Here is a 19,494-nt window from a genome sequence, read left to right on the forward strand (position 1 = left end):
GTTTCTGAGGAAGCCCAGATAATTAACTTATTAGGCAAACACTTTAAATCAGTTATTTTAAATATGTTCAAAGAACCAAAGGAAACCATATCTAAAGAACTGAAGTAAGTATGAGAATAATGTCTTGTAAGACATCATAAGAATATCAATAAAGAGATACAAAGTTAAAGACTCAAAATTCCAGTGTTTAAAAGTACAATAAATGAAAAATTTACTAATACTGTTCAACAGAAAATGGGAGCATACAAAATAAAAATTCAGCAATTTTTAAAATAGGTCAACTGAGATTATCATTCTAATGAACAAAAAAATTAAGAAAAATGAATAGAACCTCAGAGACCTGAGAGACACCATCAAACATACCAACATATGCATAATAGGAATTCCAGAAAGAAAAGGAGGAAAGGGCAGAAAGAATATTTGAAGAAATAATGACTAAAAATGTGTCAAATTTTATGAAAAACATTAATCTATATCTAAGAAGCTCATTGAAATCAAAGGATAAACTCAACAAGCGCCACACTTTGACACATTATACTCAAACTGTTGACAGCTAATGACAAAAAGAGAACCTTGAAAATAGCAAGAGACAAGCAACTCATCACATATTAGGGATCTTTAATAAGATCAACATATGCCATCAATTTTCAACAAGGGTACCAAGAAATTTCATTGAAGAAAGCATATCATCTTTTTTTCACAAACAAATAGTCCAGGACAACTGGATATTCAGGTGCAAAAGAATAAAGTTGATCTACATATGACTATCTTCAAAAATTAATTCTAAATGGACTAACTACCTAAATACAAGAGGTAGTCCCATAAAACTCTTAAAGGAAATATAAGCGTATATCTTTGTGACCTCGGATTAGGAAATGGCTTCTTCGATATAACAGCTAAAACACAAGCAACCAAAGGAAAAAAAAAATAAAAATCGGACTTCATCAAAATTAATACTTTTTTGTGCTTCAAAGGGCACAATCAAGAAAGTGAAAAGATAACATGCAGAATGGGAGAAAACATTTGCAAATTGTATACTTGATAAGAATCTAGCATGCAGAATATACAAAGAACTATTAGAATTCCATAAGAAAAAGATAAATAATCCCAATGTTTAAGTGGCAAAAGATATAAGTTGACATTTCTCTAAAGAAGATATAAATATGACCAACAAGCACATTAAAAGAAGCTCAACATTCCCTTCATAATAAGAAATGCAAATCAAAACCACAATGAGTCATCACTTCACACTCAATAAGCCTATAATCAAAAAGATGGACAATAACAATGCTGGCAAGGGTGTGGGGAAAGGGAAACCCTCATATCATACTGATGGGAATGTAAAATGGTATACTTGCTTTGGAAAACAGTTTAGCAGTTTCTCAGTTTTACATCCAGTTAGCATATGATCCAGTAATTTTACCTATGTGTGTGTGTGTATTTACACTTTAATGTGTGCATACACACACACTTATATATTTACACACATGCATACATACACATTTCCCTAAAGAATTTAAAACAGATGTTCAAACAAAAACTTGTACATACATGTTCATAGTGACATTATTCATAATAGCAAAGTGCAAACAACCCAATGTCTATTAACTGATTAATGGATTTTTTAAATAAACAAAATAAATATATATTCATACAACAGAATATTATTCAGCCATTGAAAACAACTAAAACTTGCTATACTATAGATTAACCTTGAAAACACTATATCATGTGAGAGAAGTCAGACACGAAAGGACATACATTGTATGATTCCCTTTACATAAAATGTGTATAACAAGTAAAATGCATAAAGACAGAGAGTAAACTAGTGGTTTCTAGGGTCTGATGGGACTGGGAAGTAGATATGAAGTTTACTTTTGGGGTGAAGATAATGTTCTGGAATTAATTTTATGGCATATTAATTATATCTTAGTTTAAAATAGAATAAAAATTAACTAAGTGTCCATAGCGTTTTTCAGGCATAATTATAGTCACTGAGGTTTCATTTGGAGTAATTTTTGTTGTTTTTTTAATATGTGTATTTGCTATGTCTGCAAGCTTGTTTTTAAGATGATGTGTGTGTCCTTATTCTAAATGTTGCTCATATGAGTTCCCAAGGAGTTCAAGAAGGTATTTATATAGCATTCAACTAACATTAGAAGAAGAGAAATAAAGGAAGGCTGAACTGGTTTTTGTCAGAGCTCAGCTGTACTAAACCCTTGAAGTCCCATATGGAATGCTACTTAGATTTTTAAAACTTTCCTTTTTTAATCATTCAAAGGCAAAAAAAAAAAAAAATGTAAGGGGAAAATCCTACCTTATTTCTTGCTGCGCCTCTTTTGAAAATGTGAATTATAGTGATTATTCGGTGATTTTTCTGCTGAAACTACATAATACAACACTTCTACAAGTTGTTAGGGAAATGATGGCATCTCCCCTCTCAGGCAGTGGGCATTCCTGTGTCAGTCACTTCAAGAAACAAGACCCCAGACAGAAAGCCAGCATCTGCAGAGCAAATCTGGGATGGAAGGAGATGGGCCTTGTATTCCTCCATGTGACTTGCTGTTGCCGTCTTGGTGTGGTACTTCATGAAGCTTAGGAAGGTCTGAAGACACTCCAAAAGGTAATGGCAAAAAGAGCTGCTGCTGAGCCAGCCACTGATTAAGCCTGGGAGCCATGTGGAGTGGTCCCTTCCAGCTAGGCAGTAAAAGAGCGCTTTCACAGATGTGTTGAGAAGGAGCCAAGATCCAGATACACCGACCAGAATTTTTTATTGCATGTTACTTTCTATGTTGGCTCTCTTGCTTAAGTTTGCCTCTACCTCAAGTAAAGACTTGATTAAACATTAAACCATGATCATCTCAGCTGTTCAAAAAAAAAAATTAAGGAAAGTATGTCCACATTTTCCAGAATGGGGAAAGGATTTAGCATCCCCCCAAAACCAGTATCAAGCAGAGAAAGTTCCCAAGAGGGTTAAGAATCATCTATAGAGTTACCTTTTCCCATGAGAAGATTCTTCCTTCATTACAAAAACTGGAGATTCACACTATCATTACTAAATGAACCAGAGGGTTTCCCTACAGAATTCATCAAAAGCAGGAAATCTGAGAGTTTCAAGACAAATGCTAATGTGAGAAATGGAAAATTTTCCTTGGAAAAGATATCCTCTCATCCTGTTGATTTGACTTTTACCCACCCCAAACATAGTTTAAAAACATGTAAGAATTTAAGTCCTGGTCATTTTATTAATCATTGTTAATGAAGTCCATATTTCATTGCATCTCTCCCACCCCATTACAATGTAGCACATCATCCTCTTTTACTTTCTACTAATCCTGAATATCTGAATCTGTCTCTCCCACTGATTTGTTTACTGCTTCCCCACTGTAGAATGTAAGCTCTTTGAGATAAGACCTGTATTTCTTCTTCATTTCTGGGCCTTTTATATCTAGAGCATAGCAGGTACTCAATAAATGTGGACTAAATGAATGAATGAGTGTTCTTTTGTCCTATATTTTTAGAGTGGCACTGACCTAAAACAATATGTGCAGTCCTACAAGTTTGCAAGATCTGTGTTGTGTGTAGGACCACTTTGTTGCTGGTACAGCATTACATATTGCAAACTATTGTTGTCTACTGTGCCGTCATTACTATTGCTATTGTTAAGAAATGGATTTAGGCTGGGCACGGTGGCTCAAGCCTGTAATCCCAGCACTGTGGGAGGCCGGGGCGGGTGGATCACGAGGTCAAGAGATCGAGACCATCCTGGTCAACATGGTGAAACCCCGTCTCTACTAAAAATACAAAAAATTAGCTGGGCATGGTGGAGCATGCCTGTAATCCCAGCGACTCAGGAGGCTGGGGCAGGAGAATTGCCTGAACCCGGCAGGCGGAGGTTGCGGTGAGCTGAGATCACGCCATTGCACTCCAGCCTGGGTAACAAGAGCGAAACTCCATCTCAAAAAAAAAAAAAAAAAAAATGGATTTAAAAGGATCTGCAACACTTTTATCCCCTTGTCACCAATGGCAAACATCAGAGACAGCATATTGCAATAGAAATGTCATCTCCTTTAATAAGCCTCCTATGATTTCCCCTGGGCAGGTATATGTAGAATTTTTTTATCTTTGGTGTCTTTTATATGAAACACCATTTTGGCAATTACTATACAGTATTGTTATTAGCTGTTTTCTCCCTACTTTTACCACAGACTGTACTTTTTCTACATTCCTAATAGCTGATGCATGGCAAGAAATCAACAAATATTACTGTAATAACTGACTAAATGTATTAGAGTGGGAATAATATTTTTACAAATATATTAAGTTGTTTTTTTCTTTGACATTTCCTGTTCTTGTTATGCTACAGTTCCCAGGAAGATTAGGATTATCACAGCAGGAATTAGAAAAAAAGTGGGGTTCAATTTTTGACATGGAGAATGGGATTATTTTTGAACTCAGGGATATGCAATAAGAAAATGCATTTTCTGTACATAAAGGAGAGCTATCCCAGCCTTCTGGACCAGGGAATTGTGGAAAGGAGAAATGGAAAAGGCAGGGCAATGTGTTCAAACTTTCATTGGGTTTATCCTTAAAAAGGTACAGAGAATTATTTAAAAGCACTTAACAAGAGTAGGGAAATTAGGTATAGTGATTACCTTCTCTGGGTGTAGCCAGAGAAAGTTTTCAAACCTCTGGAGGAAGTGCTGTATTCAGTTTGTCACCAAATTCCATGGCATAGATAAAGGAATGTGGTTTGCATAAATCATCTAAGCTAATGCTCTGGTACCCATGGATTTTGAACAGTCTGCAATGGATCCAGAAGTTTCCATGAGCCCCAGGGAAGAGACACAAAGGTGATGTGAGGCCAGTGGGAGTTGAAACCAAGATGTTTTGGTGACAAGAAGCAAATGGCCGAGAATCACGAGCTTTAGCAGTTGGTGCCCAAGTAATTCCCCTAAAGGCCAGATGGTTACTGTGGAACCCAGGCAGCTTACAGAAGAGGAGTAAGAACAGACCTGCCTTCTCTGAGCAGGTGGCGAGAGACTAACAGCTCCTACACATAACTCTGAGGCTCCCCGTCCTAGCTACCCCAGCTCATGTGAGTCCCTTCCCCGTTAAAATCCAGATGCTTTATTGGAGAAGGGCAGGGGGAGGAGGAAGAAATCTGAAAAGTTAAACAATTGCCTGAAATACATTGAACTTATTTAAAGAAACTAAATCAGGAGAGGGATTGAGATAATACCATTTGGCAAATTTCAGTTTTTTCTCCATTACTCAACAGAGTTGAGTAATTTAAAGTGGAGTTTGTTCAATTATTAAAAATAAAATATTTTTAAAAAATTATTGGAGTAGCTGTGTGCCACTCGTCCTACTTCTCTCTAAATAAATAGACCAAGAACCAGAAGATCTGAGTTCTATTCCTGAATCAGCCAGGACAAACTGCGCCATCCTGATTAAGGGAGGGCTAAAACCTGGGGGACCTTAGTGTCAATCTGTTATCTATAAAGTAAGCTAAAATGAGGAGATAGGATAAGGGACTCTCTAAGGAGATAATCCATTTTAATATTCTGCAATTCTTGTGAACAATCAAGTTAGTGAAATGCCATCTTCACAAAGACCATTTGTAAGACAGGTGGTTGCTCATTTGTATGTCAGAAGAATGACACTCTTTGTGATTCACCAATAGTCTGAACTCCAATTATCAACTTTATTAAGCTACCTAATGAAATTGATTACATGGTTACTTAAATTAAGAGATTTATTTACCATATTTTGTCCATTAAAGAGATTCAGCAGCATCTGATCTCCATGAGAGCCTCTAATTCATTGACCATGGGAAAAATAGCAAATCTTAGAATACATTTTTGGGAGAGCAAGATAAAATTCTGTTTAAATAATATGGTAATGATCTATATGCTATGCAAGTGATGTTAGTGAAATATTTTAATATATCTCCTAGAAAGATGCTTTCTACATAATGAACAGTTTGGGATTTAAAAAAATGTGATTTTGCATCATGTTAACAACCAGATTTTCTCTCAATAAAGAGAATGCTGGTCACTGCCCACAACCATGATATCTGAATGAGAAGAAGGAAGTGAAAAGGGCTAAAGAAACAGAGAGAGAATAAGAATATGAACTCATTCTAACAGTCTTTGCCACAAATGAAACATTAAAACAAAATCCACCATGACATGTTAAATGGAAATTCAGAGGCAAAAAAGAAAAACATCTATAAAAGAAGATGAAATGAAAGTGTACACCTTCCACAATCACACTACTGACCATCCGTTTTCCTTTACAGTATGCTCTTTAGGATTTTTCTCCCTCAAAATCAAATGAATATCAGTGTGAAAAATAGAAAATATTGTGACAGCGGAGGAAAGAAGAGGGCATCCAGTAGACATCATCTGTTGTCAGAGAAGTCATTTGAAAAGTAATCAGACATGAAGCCCAACATGGATGGAAAAGCTGTGATATCATTTATTTAACTTCATTGCAATTTATTGTACATTATTGAGGTGATATAACGTAGAGTCTTACAATATGTTATATCACAGATCAACCCAGTATGAAAGATTGAAACAAGTGTGTGTATATGTGTGTGTGTGTATATGTGTGTGTGTTGGAAGAGGGCTGGGGTAGAAGACAGGGATTGTGTAGACAAGCAAAACTTTTGTAGCTGCACTCTCTAACCAGATATAAAATTAGTTGACCACAATTTTACTCTGGTTAATTCCAACAAAATGAGAAGCAAATAACATATTTATCTGCATCTCTACTTCCCATTTATCTTATATGTTTCTTTTGGAGGATTCAAAATAGAATTAGCAATGTCTGGAAACTTACATAATTAGCCAAAGATCTTGAACTTTTGTTTTCAATGCCTTTAAGTCAGGCTTCTTTTTTTCTTAAAATAAGTATTAATGTTTTATATACCTGTTGCAAAAATCAACCACATGTCTTAGTCTCCTTGGGCTGCCATAACAAAACTATAGACTGGGTGAATTAAACAACAGAAAGTCCAGGATCAAGGTTCCAGCAGGTTTGCATTTCTGGTGAGGGGTATCTTTCTGGCTAGCATTCTCACTGTGTTCTCACATGACAGTAAGAGAAAAGCTAAGTATTTTCTTAGAAGGACACATCATATTGGGCCAGGACCCCATCCTGATGACATTATTTGATCTTAATCACTACTTTAGAGGTCTTGTCTCCAACTATAATCACTGGGGGTTAGGAGTTCAACATATAAATTTTAAGGCGGGGGCACAGACCTTCAGTTCATAGAACCATGTTCCTTGGGGGAGACTTAGAAAGTATCAATAAGCAGAAGGACACAAAAGCTAAAAATAATCTTGGCACCCATTGATGACTACTATCAACATTCAAGTATGTTTACTTTCAGGTTTCTTTTTCACCTATATGCATATACAATTATTTGTAATACTATTATTATATTGAAGGTAATGTTTTTTAAATGTTTCTTTTGTTTAACAATATTAAGAAATTGTAACTAGGAAAATAGTAGAGATGTAACCTAAAGTGAAGGTAGCAATGGAAGGAAATCAGCAGCTACTGCACAGCTTTAAGCACATCATGTACCTCCAAGCTGAAATTATAAGGTGTCTTAGAAAACTCACCAATAACTGAAATTGCCTTCCCTGACAACTCTGCCAATCTGTTCAAAGGAAACTGCCCTCCTTGGTGACTTTCAGCCATTCATTTCACCCAGAGGGGGAAATAGTTTTGTCCCAAAGACAACCATGTTTCGAATTTTTGGCAACAGTGCAAAAAGCAGTTTAATGGAAAAAAGGATAAGTATTTTAACCCTAACCAGAGAAACAGAACCAATAGGAAATCTATCTATCTAGGGAATTGTTACAAAAAATTGTCTTATACAATTATGGGAGCTGGAAAAGAAACCCTGAAGTTCACAGGCTGGCAGGAAGGAAAGATTTCATACAGTCTAGACCCCCATGAGCAGGAGTGGGAACTCTACAAGGTTGTACTGAAACCAGTTTCTATTCTTGTTGTCTTTGATCTCAGTGATGACTATCCTGCAAAAACCAGAGTTCTTCATCTTGGAGCTGAGCACACACACCTGGCACTGGGAGTCACAGAAATTGAAGAAAGATTGAAGGGGAAGATACTGCAATTGTGAGTCCAGTGCTATGTAAGTATATCAAGCAAATCAGCAGATTAGCCCTAAAAGGTAAGTGTGGGAGACTCAGAAGGTAGATCATAAGTTATCTTTCTGCTCTACCTTGTGAAGTCTCTGGATTTCATGTGAAGCACCTTAGTCCATTAAAAGGCCCCACTTGATTAAGTCAAGCCTACCCAAGATGTTCTCTCTTTTGATTAACTTAGAATCAATTGATTAGGGATTTTAATTACATCACAAAATCCTTTTATAGTTGCACTAAGATTAGCCTTTGATTGAATAAGGTGTATGTATGCTCACACTTTATAAAAATTAACTCAAAACAGATCATAGGTCTAAAAATAAAGAGGGAAGTTATAAAATTTTAAGAAAATCTTTTTGTTGTGGGGTTGAGCAGAGTTTTTACATGACACAAAAAGTACAATTCAGAAAAGACAAATTAATAAATTTGGACTTCATCAAAATTTAAAATTTCTATGCTGCAAAAGACGCTAATAAGAGGATAAAAATGCAAGCTATAGACTAGAAGAAAATATTTGCAAGTCATATATCTGACAAAGGACTGGCATCCAGAATATATAAATAATTCTCAAAACTCAACAATGCAAAAACAAACAACTCAATTAAGATATTGACAAAGAACCTGCACATAAACTTTAACAAGGAAGAGATAAGAATAAATAAGGCCTGAAACCATGGCTTCTACCTGTAATCCTAGCATTCTGAGAGGCCAAAGTGGGAGGACTGTTTGAGGCTAAGAGTTTTAGGCCAGCCTGGACAACATAGCAAGACTGTCTCTACAGAAAACTAATTTGTTTTTTAAAAATTAGCTGGGCATGAATGATGGTGCTCACTTGCAGTCCTAGCTACTTTGGGAGGCTAAGGTGGGAGGATCTCTTGAGCCTTGGAGTTTGAAGAGCACTATAATTATGCCACTGTACTCTAGCCTAGGCAACAGATAAGCCCCTGTCAGAAGAAAAGAAGAAGAAGAAAGAAGAAAGAAGAAAGAAGAAAGAAGAAGAAGAAGAAGAAGAAGAAGAAGAAGAAGAAGAAGAAGAAGAAGAAAGAGGAAGAGGAAGAGGAAGGAGAAGGAGAAGAAGGAAGAAAAAAGGAGGAGGAGGAGGAGGAGGAGGAAAAGAAGAAAAAAAGCACACACACACAAATATTCAACATATTAGCCATCAGGGTGATGCAAATGAAAACCATGATAAAATGCCACAATACATCTGTCAGAATAGCTAAACACTAAAAAATATTAGCAATGCCAACTACCAGGGATGATAAAAAAAAAAAAAAAAAAAAAAAAAAAAAAAAAAAAAAAAAAAAAAAAAAAAAAAAAAAAAAAAAAAAAAAAAAAAAAAAAAAAAAGAGCAGTGGGAACTCTCACACCATGCTAGTGGAATGCAAAATAGTACAACCACTCTAGAAAACAATTTGGCAGTTTCTTATAAAGTAAGGCATACACTTAGTTTATAACTTGCCAATTCAATTCTTATTTACCCTAGAATAATGGAAACATGCTGTGTTACTTTGCTAGGTCTATCACAACAAAGTACAACAGACTAGATGGCTTAAGTGAACATATTTTCTTACAATTCTGGAGGCAGACATTAAAGATCATAATATCAGTAGAGTTGTTTCCTGAAGCTTCTTTCCTTAACTTCTAGATGGCCATCTTCTTGTATCTTTGCATGGTCTTCCATGCCTGTCTGTGTTCAAATTTCTTTTTATAAGGACAACATTCATATTGGATTAGAGTCTATGGCCTCATTTTAACTGAATTACCTCTTTAAAAACCCTATATCCAAATACAGTCACATTCTGAGTTACAGGGGGTAAGGATTTCAACATACACACTTTAAAAGAAACAAAATTCAGCCCATAACACTCTATTCTCTACCTTCCCCCACCCCCAAAAATCATGTGCTTTTCACATGCAAAATACATTCACCAGATCCCAACAGCCCTAAAAGTCTTAGCCTACTCTAGCATCAAGTCTAAGTCAAAAATCTTATCAAAATATCATCCAAATTAAATATGGGTGAGACTGGAGGTATGATTCATTGTGAGGCAAATTTCTTTCTAGCTGTGAACCCATGAGACCAGGCAACAAGTGATCTTCTTTCAAAATACAATGGTGAGATAGGTATAGAATAGACATTCTCATTCCAAAAGGGAGAACTCAGAAAGAAAAAAGGGGTCATGGGTCCCAAACAAGTCCAAAATCTAGCAGAGCAAATTCCTGTAGATTTAAAAGGCTGGAAGATAATACTCTTTCGCTCAATGCTGTGTCCTCAGGGCCAATCAGTGTGGCCCTGCCTTCTGGACCCACAAGCGTAGCAGCATTGACCTCTCACCCCTTGGCAGTGGCTGCCTGGTCTGCTAAAACAAGAAAATGGCTCACCCTTTGAAACCCAGGAGGCAGTTCTACCTTTTGAGCCCATGGTAGCAATGACAGTCCTGCCAACCTCTTGACCTCTCTTGGGGGTCATACTTTCCTTTTCTTGGAGGATAACACATTAGATAGTTCTACTGGCTCATCCTGTAGAATCCTAGAAGTCTGACAGTCCTCGTTTATTTCATTCTGTCTCCACACCCTTCAGTTCAAGCTGGCAGCATGCCTGCTGATATACAGTTTTCAAAATCGTATTTGCCTCCAATGCAATCCCTGGAGATCCAAGTCATCAGACAAAAGGGTTCTCCATGGATCTTTCCTGGACAACTGCATCTTTATTCATGGTTTCTGCTGACATCATTATTTGGATCCATGAGTCACATTTTTTTTTCCAGGAGTCACATTTTACAATATGGTTAGGCTAAGAATTTCCCAAATCTTTAAGTTCTGGTTCCTTTTTACTTAACAAGTTCTTTTTCAATTTATCTCTCTGCTCCTGCATTTTCTCATAAGCAGCAAAGGAAAAACAGGCCATGCCTTCAACACTACTTAGACATCTCCTCAGGTAGACATCCAAGTTCATCACTTACAAGTTCTACTTTCCTACAAAACATGAGAACACAATTTGGTCAAGTTCTTTGCCACTTTATAACAAGAATCACCTTTCCTCCAGTTTCCAATAACATAAAAATCCATACGTAAATGTTTATAGGAATTCTATTCATAATTACAAAAACCTGAACACAATCTAAATGTCCTTCAACAGACAAATCAATAAGCTAACCGGTACATCTATACCATGGAATACTACTACTCAGCAATAAAAAGGAATGGACTATGAACTATCACAGCAACTTCAATGAATCTCGAAGACATTATTTCAAAAAACAATCAAAGGTTACATATTATATGACTGTTTATGTGACATTCTTTAAAAGACAAAACTATAGTGGTTGCCAACGGTAGGGAGGAATAAGGGTGTGACAATAAAGGAATGGGATGAGGGGGTTTTTTAGAGTCATGCAACTGTTCTGGATCCTGATTATGGTATTGGTTACATGAATCTATACATATGTTGCATAGAACTATAAGCAACAAGAAAAAACAGTCAAATTTACTATATTTATCAGATAGTATCATAAAAACGAAACTGAAAATGTTTAAAACAACATAATCAATCACTCACAGCCTAAAGTTCTAACCTACCTTAATGAAAATGTGATTTATATCACAAAATTTCCTTAAACTCACACCATATGTAATTATTTCAGGAAAAAATGCCTATGAGACTCAAATTGAACAATCTCTGACAGATTCTATCTTGGTACATTCTAACCTTTCAAAGTTCTAACAAAAATTAATAACACAATCATATGCCCAAGGGGCATGCTGCATGCCCAAGTATCCCCAGACATCCCCTTCATGATATTTAATGAGGGAGGATATATTAAAAGAGAAAGAAACAAAAACTCGCCTTAAAGGGACCATTTCAAGTACTTTTTACTGCAAATCTTCCTCTTTCACTCCAAGTCATATATAATGGATTCTTACTACTTGATTTTAACACTGCTCTAGATCCTATAACCTGGGCATCTATTCCCTCTGGAACAGACTTAAAACTCTTAAGGCTCACTAAGAAGGCCAGAAGGAGAAATGGAGAGCTGCCACAAGAGTGAGTTGTAGGCAGCTTCTTCTAATGATTTTCAAATAAAAATGCATGCTTAGTGCTTAGAACTAAGGACTTCAATTTTACTTGTTTTCCCCTCTTACTGCCAGCCTCTTTCCTTTATTTTGGTTCAAGGTAGGAGTGTTATGATTTCCCTCTCCCAGTTTCTTCTGTTGCTCTCTTGATTGTCTTTGTTCCTTAAACACTGTGAACTTCCTAATTCCCTTTTTCCCATCAGCTTTAGCTGCCAACTTTTACAACCACTAGATTTGTTATCCTGCTTAAGATCTCCCTAGTAAGAATTGTATAGCTACACACAAAATTCCAAATGGAACTACACTTCACCCCAAAACTAATCATCACATTCCCTTTTATACTCAGCATAAGACTGTTATTAACCCTAACACAACTTAATTGTACCTTAGGCCCCTACAATTAACTGCTAATATCTCACAGAGTCTCAGAAGAAGTTAAGAAACATCAGGCATAAGAATGGTTATAATCCAGTTATTTTCTGAATCAGTAATAATTTATTTAATTCTATCTAAGGTGTCTGTCCTCGTTAATGAGACTAATTACATCCAGAAAGTAATTGGTACTGACCTGTTGTCATAAGCAATACATTTATGTCACCTCAATGTGTAACTCCGGGAATATTCTTGTAAAATCAGATGTTCCTCTCATGTTTAGCACATACAACTGAAACCACCATTACCACCCACTCTAGGTGTTCATCTTTCATTAAAACTTAACATATTAATTCAATAGAAGGGATCTGAGATTTTGGATATCACCTGATTGTAAAAGGATATCTACTGTGGGTAGGAATTCACAGCCAAAAATGTATGATCTAAAGTGTATCTCTGATTACCACCCAGAGAGTAAATGAAATGGCTCAAGCTTTACAGACCCAATAGACCAGCATAAACTTCTTGACTATACACATACATAGTTTCCACAGTACATGAATAAGAAATTTTATTCAACTATGCCCTAATGTAAAATTAGGTTACTTTCACTATCATAAAGCAATATTATGAGAAATGTTTTTACAATTATATGTTTTTCATGATTCTTTCCTTTAAGAGATCTTTTAAAGTGGACATATTTGATAAATGAGTATCCAAAATGTGAAGACTTTGAAAGAAATTACAGTTTGTTTTCCAGAAAGATTCTGCCAATATTTTTCTTGTCAATAATATATAAGAATCTATTTCACTACTTGCTAGAACCAGAAATGGTTGCCCATTTTAGTGTTGGCTGCTTGAAAAAAGCGCTTATTTTTTCACTTTAATTCATATTTTATGGATGATTCTTTAACTTGAAATTCCTTATATAAATTGTTTATGATGGTGGTCTTTTGATTTCTCATTATTTAACTTGCCTGTTTATGTACTTCACATTTTTTTATTATTGATAATGATAACTCTGCATATATTAAGTATAGTAAGTATACTAATTTAATAAAGTGAAACTTTACAAAACTATCGACATAACTCACATATAATCTCAATCAAAATCACAATGGGAATTTCCATAAAACTGGATAACGTGTTTATAAAACTAATCTGGAAAAAGAAATATATGAGTTGAGTTAAAACATTTTTTATAAAAAGAATGTACTTCCCCTATTGAATGTATGATATATAGCAGGATTTAAGACCAAAACAGTTAATTATCCATAAGGGGAATTTAAAAAGTTTCTCTACTTCACATAACACAACAAAGTGACTTGAACGTGAACTTAAAATCATAACTAAAATAGAAACTATAAACATGCTTAAAGACAAGATAAATTATTTTTAACTTTTTTTAAAGTTGAGGAGTACATGTAAAGGTTTGTTACATACATAAACTTGTGTCATGGGGGTTTTTTATACAGATTATTTCATCACCCAGGTATTAAGCCTAGTACCCATTAGTTATTCTTCCTGATCCCCTCCCTCCTCCCTGCTTCCACCCTTGATAATCCCCAGTGTGTGTGTTTTCCTCCTGACATGTCCATGTGTTCTCATCATTTAGTTCCCACTCATAAGTGAGAATATGTGGTATTTGGTTTCCTGTTCCTGCATCAGGTTGCTAAGGAGATAATGGCCTCCAGCTCCATCCATGTTCCTGCAATGAATATAATCTCATTTTTCATGGCTGCATAGTATTCTACGGTGTATACGTGCCACATTTTCTTTATCTAGTCTATCATCAACGGGCATGTAGGTTGAATTCATGTCTTTGCTATTGTGAATACTGCTGCACTGAGCATATGCATGCATGTGTCTTCATAATAAAATGATTTATATTTCTCTGGGTATATACCCAGTAGTGGGATTGCTGGGTAAAATAGTATCTCTGATTTTAGATAAGAAAAGATAAATTCTTAAGTAAACTTTTTACTTTAGAATAATTTTAGGTTTACAGAAAGCTTGCAAATAAACGTCTCACATGGTTTCCTCTACTGTTAACATCCTACATTACTATGGTACATGTCAAAACGAACTACCAAACACTGGTATGCTGCATTAATTAATCATCAGCCTTCATTCAGATTTTACCAGTTTTTCCACTACTGTTCTTTTTCTTTAGCATGATGAAAAATCTTACATTGTTGGAAAATTTTTCTAAGGCAGACATGAAACTCAGCCACTGTAAATGGAAAAAGTAATAGATTTAGGTACAGAAAAACTAATTTTTTTCTTATGAAAAAACCCTTTGTGCACAGTGAAAGGCCAATTATACACTTAATTATACACAAAAATACCAAGATACATTTATTAGTTAGTTTTTTTCATTCATTTCAAAAATAAAATTTAGAGCTTACTCAGCCTTGGAAATAGAGTAAACAAAGCAGACAAAATATTGGGTATTCCTGACTACCTTCTAGTGAGACAGAGAAGACAAACAATAAACAAACTAGTCTATCAAGAGGTGATAGGGCTATAAGTAAAAGTAAGGAGGGAATGGGGAGTTCCAGTTGGGACTAGTGAGACAGGGTGAATGTATCATTTTAAACAGTGTAGTTAAAGTAACTTTCAGTAAGAAAGTGGTATTTAAGAAAAAAATAGAGCTGAGAAGGAAAAAGTCTGCACAGGTATCTGAGGGACACTGGTGTAAGCAAAGGCAGCAGCCAGACCAAACCCCTCAGGCAGGCCCCCCTGACGCTGGAGTGGGGAGATCAGGGGAGAATCCTTCTATTTGAGATCTGAGGGGTAGCAAGGGCCAGACTAGGAGAAGTCTGGAAGGCCAGAGTTAGGCTTATTGGTTTTGTTCCTATTTTCTTTTACTTTGGTTTTACTGAATATAGGGGTCCTGATCTGTTGCCCACGCTGGAGTGCAGTCATAGCTCATTGCAGCCCCAAATTCCTGGGCTTCAGTGATCCTCCTACTTCAGCCTCCTATAAGTAGCTGGGACTATAGGTTTGCGCCATCATACCCAAATAACTTTTTTATTTTTATTCTTTAAAGATATGGTCTTGCCATGTTACCCAAGCTATAAACTAAAACGTAATATTCCTAATATATAAAGCACATGCAGATAACAAAGATCACATTATCAGCAACTGTGCAAATACAAATTAAAACTAAGAAGCTTAATTCTACCAGTTGAAAATAAGGAAAGAAATTTTCCTCTTCTCCTTTTGTTTTATAGCATTTACTTTAGACCAGTTGTAATATAAAGGTACTTTCTCATCTCTTTGAAGTGTATATAAACCTTTTGAAAACTAGATAGGCTTCTTGTCAGCTTAATGTCCTAGGAATGGCTTTGTCAAGGACCTGAGAGCCATCTCTTTGAAAACGAATCATAAAGGAAGTTAGTGCCCCTGTTTTCCCTTACTGTGGGAGGTTAGGAGCCTAATTTTGTCTGGCACTTTGCTCCAAGTTGCAAAACTTCCTCTTGTCAAAAAACTATTAAAACTTTGTTTTTCCTCTGGATAAAGCCAACAAGCTAACACAGATGGTCATCCTAATTATCAGGTGAATCTAGGATGAACTATGTTTAACAAATGGTGTCATCCAGTCTGCTTACTTGAAGACTAGTTATTGTTCATCTTGAAAACATTTTGTGATGGGTTTTATTCTCTTGGCTGTATAAAAGGGTGAGATTCCTTTTTATCTTTGCAATTTCTTAGTGGATTGCATGTGATGTGCACCACATTCTGCTGTGATGCTTATTCAATAATAAAACCATTTTCTTCCTCTGCTGTCTTTGTGAAGATGGTTCCTGGGTTGGGAGAAAATTTTGTTTTTATTTCTTTGACACAACCCATATTGAGTTACTGCTATGTATTAGACATTTATTTATCAATTGCTTAACCTGTAGCATGGATTATATATTAGCTCACACAACCAATAAGATATTTAAATATATAAGAAAAGTGAAACAACTTAGTAGGAAATTATGAAAGGATGTTCACAGGCCACTAACAAAAGAAAAAAAGAAGTGGCAAATAAACATGAAAAGTGCATAGTCTTTTCTAGTGATAAGAAATGGAAACTAAAACAAATCAGACATATATTTATTAAGTCAACAAAAAGTTAAAAAAATGTATGTCCATTGTTTGGCAAGAGCATGAAGAAAAGAGGCACATTCATGTACTATTGAAGGGTTTCTAAAGTAGAAAATGATTTTTGGATTAAATTGGCAAGAGCTGTCAACATTTTAATGCATAAAGTCAGGGGTATACACACACATAGATATATAATTTTCAGTGTGCCTTTCCAAGTACAAGATTTTTGCCGTTTTTCCTCCTTAAGCATCTATCTGCCTTGGGGAAATTCACATTTGTTCAAAAAAGAAAGACTAAGGAAATGTAACACAGCTATCTTTCAAAATAGAAATACATAACAGACAATAGTTTGGCATGTCTTGCTAAGCATTTCTCAAATTTCTTCATCTCCATCTTTAATATAAAATCAGTCAAAATTGGAGAAGTTTGTTCATAAAGTTATTTTCTAGTCTAAAGGACATCTATTTCACCACTTGTAAGGCTAAGCAGAGTCAGAAAGAGGGAAGATGTTATACATTGAAAATGAAAGAAACTTGCTCCCTCCAGGAAGAACTTCTGGGCAAGAGAAAGAGAGAGACAGAGAGAGTGGGAAGAGGGGGGATTGAGAAAAAAATAATAATACTTAGATGAGGGGCCAGATTTGCCATTTCAGGGCTCTAGTTCAGTGACGGGAAGGTATGTCATGTTATCTGTGGTAATAGTGAAGCCAAAATGGGAGTTATTGCTCCATGCCTATTTAGAAATCTGGAAACAACCTCTCAGGCTGGTTTCTAATCCTACCAACATGTTACCACAGCAATCTGGTAGCGCAGCATTATCTAGCAGGAAGCTTAGCCTTCCCAAACCACATTTTGTTTTTTTTTTTTTTTGAGACGGAGTCTTGCCCTGTCGCACAGGCTGGAGTACAGTGGTGCGATTTCGGCTCACTGCAACTGCAACTTCTGCTTCCTGGGTTCAAGTGATTCTCCTGCGTCAGCCTCCCAAGTAGTTGGGATTACAGGTGCCCACCACCATGCCCAGCTAATTTTTGTATTTTTAGTAGAGACAGGGTTTCACCATGTTGGTCAGGATAGTCTCAAACTCCTGACTTCAGGTGATACACCTCCCTCAGCATCCCAAAGTGCTGGGATTACAGGTGTGAGTCACCATGCCAAACCTCAAACCACTTTTAACTCCAGGTGGTATAGACACTAAGTTAGTAACCACCAGACTTGCCATGGAGGCTACCAGAGCAAGAAAAAAATGATCCTGAGAAATTTTAGTAGACTCCTAATGGATACTACATTTATACAGGAGTTTGTAGCCAGTGGAATCTGAAGTAGGGCTGAGTTAGCCAGGGGCTTCACTGGGCCCCAGTCAGGCCAAGAAGGGAAACTCTTGAGTTATACAACTGCAGACTCCAGACAACCATAAATACCAGCAGGGCAAGAGGCTGCCAAGAGAACCACCTAGAACGCTTACCTCTGACTCCCCTGATCTCCAGAACTCAATTTTGCAACCCCTATATGCATGTCTTTACACCAGAAATTCCACATCTAGAATAATCTGTAGAAATTCTTGCACATGTGCATGTAACATTTCACTATAGAATTATTTGTAATAGCCCAATATTAGGGGGAAAATGTAATTCCCACATAGAATAAATAATTCAATATATTATAGAGCCATCATACTATAGAATACTATTTGAAAGTTACAGATAATGTATAACTCTTTATATATTGGCATGAGAGAATGACCAAAATATATTATTTTATGTAACAAGTTCAAAACAATATGTATAAGATGATCCAATTGTCAGTAAAAAATTTTATATGTTTAGATTATATTTTGTCTCCACAAGGATAATCACATACATTGCCTTAAGCACAATTTTTCCTCCTGTCACACCATCTATATAGGTCAGGTAAAGCTACTCTACTGTAGCAAAAAGTTCCAATGACACAGTGACTCAGGAAAGAAGTTGATTTCTCATTCACACATATGCCATATGTGAATGGTCCAGATCAGCAGAACAGTTCCTTATTTAACCAGAGACCCAAGTTCCTCCCAACACATTGTCCCCCATCCACTTGGGCAATGTTGCCACCACTTACTTAAGGTTCAGTAAGACCTAAAGAGGAAACCAACACTTCTCCTCTCATTGTATTTATAAGAAGTGCTCATATAGCCACATATATTGGTGAGCACTAAGTATACAGTAGTCTAGCTGGATTACCTTTTATAAGAAGAGAGTCACGTGGCCATTATATCAGCAAGCACTAGGTGAGTCTAACTGAACAAAAATCATTATCTAACTAACACAGTTTCAACTCTATTTCTGTGGCAGGAGGGCAGAATGGATTTCTGTGAACAATGAACAGTCTTTATCAAACCACCCCATCTCCTAGCTTTTATGGGAATAATCTGGGATTTTTAAAATATGTTATTTACTATTTCTCCCATTATGTTTCTATTTTTTTCCATAATTCTTTAGTCATAATAATCATTCAGTTTTAACTCTTTGTTTTACTGGCTTTGTTTCTCACTGCCATTTTTTTTCCCATCTTTCACGTCAATGCATTTCTTAGTTGGTAACAAATACTTCATTGATTTATATTTTCAAGAACAGCACATTGGTAATTTGCTTTCTGATTTCTTTCATACCTGAGAATGTCTTTCTACTGCTCTTGCACATGAAAAATCTTTAGCAGGATGTACAGTACTTGGGTCACAATGATTTCTGCTGCAAAACTCTGTTTCATTGTTTTCTATCATAGTATTGAACACT

General features: G+C 35.9%; 1 long non-coding RNA gene across 1 annotated transcript in view; it reads right to left on the reverse strand.

The window, feature by feature from the left end:
- LOC119467514 overlaps positions 1-19,494 on the reverse strand; it is a 233,114-nt gene that overhangs the window by 194,977 nt on the left and 18,643 nt on the right. The gene's annotated exons all lie outside the window — the stretch shown is intronic.

This window comes from Cebus imitator, unplaced genomic scaffold, assembly GCF_001604975.1.
Source record: "Cebus imitator isolate Cc_AM_T3 unplaced genomic scaffold, Cebus_imitator-1.0 Scaffold298, whole genome shotgun sequence".
Classification (NCBI taxonomy): domain Eukaryota; kingdom Metazoa; phylum Chordata; class Mammalia; order Primates; family Cebidae; genus Cebus; species Cebus imitator.